The sequence below is a fragment of the Carex rostrata genome, chromosome 28 (assembly GCF_964058835.1).
Source record: "Carex rostrata chromosome 28, lpCarRost1.2, whole genome shotgun sequence".
NCBI lineage: Eukaryota > Viridiplantae > Streptophyta > Magnoliopsida > Poales > Cyperaceae > Carex > Carex rostrata.
In genome coordinates, this window is record NC_135945.1 from 1,612,230 (window position 1) to 1,613,771 (window position 1,542).

The following is a 1,542-nucleotide window of genomic DNA, read 5'->3' on the forward strand; positions in this document are numbered from 1 at the left end:
TAAAATGGACTTGGAGATAAAATTTTATATTTTTTGAATTTTTTTACTATTTATTAAGTATTTTATAAAACTGTTATTTTTTAGTGGTTCACAATTATATCTAAAAATAGCAGTTTTCTAAAATACTTAAGAAATAAAAAAAAAAATCTAAAAAATCTAAATTTGATTCTACAAGTACTTACCTTGAAACCCACTTCGTGGTGGAGCCACCTGTATTCAGGGGTAGGCAGCCGCCTACCCCTGGATTTTGAAATACGGTACCAAGTTCGTATATAGTTGGTTTGGATTTAGGTTTTGTCTACCTCTAGATTTGAGTTTTGTCTACTCCTGACTGAGTCAAAACTCTCGATTAGTGAAATTGGCCGAGTCGTTACAATTTTGATAGTCTTTCATCAATCTATTTTGAAATATTCCAACAAGAAGGTTAATAAGAATGGTATGATAGTGGGACCACAATAAATTTGTTATTTTTTGTGAATGTAATAGACTAAAATGTTTTATAAAGTAATATACTGAAATTTAATGTAATGCATTAAAATATTTTTATTATGTTTAACTATTCAAAATGAGCTGAATTTTAATAGAAGAGTCTTGTGAACTATGCTTCAAAGTAAACTTTCAAAAAGCGTGCATTTAATATTTGAGAAGTACATAAAGTCTTCACACAAAATTTTTTTAAACCCAAGTCTTCACAACTACATTAAAATTTTAACTATTAAGCTAAAAGCGTGCATTTAATATTTGAGAAGTACATAAAGTCTTTAAAAAAATGAACTAAATTTTAATATATATATAATTGAAAAAAAATATTATGAAACTGACTAATTAAGTATTCCTGTCTCTACTTGTGCTCACTTTTTTTTTTTGACAATGTTGGTAGAAGCTACCAAACTACAAAATGGAACAAAAATAATAAAATTACATTCATTGCCTCTCCTCACAGCCTTCATATCTACCTCAATTTGTCCTTGTAAAATTTCATCCACAAAATGTCATCCTCATTAATTCTATCAACTAAATTCGTTGAAGGCATATTTCAATTAAAAATGCAGTAAAATAATTCTGAAAAATAAAAAACTTAGATTGTAAATAAATTTTCATATGAAAATTATGTTGAATGATTCGGATAAACTATTTGAAGTATGAAAACACAAATATTAATTTGTAGCATAACTAACAATCTGCACTATAGATAATTGGTAGTCCCATCGCTGGGCGTCACTTGCGTGATTGCCATGTGCAACTAATAAGACCTGAAGTGCAGAAGCGCAGAAGCGCGGAAGCGTATCTTAATCCTTGACTGTCTTGTGCATGAGAGCGCCATTGATTTGATTTATGTAGGCGCTGAACTTGTAGCGCATAATTGTAGTCCTGTAGACGCCGTATTCGGGTAAGCGCATAATTTTAGGTTATGACCATAACATAAATTGTGTAGGCGCTGTATTCGTGGTAGCGCATGACCCGTTGTCAAATGTGTTTCAACTCTAGATCGCAAAATAGAATTGATAAAAGAATTGCTTTACAAGAACATTTGTGCATTAA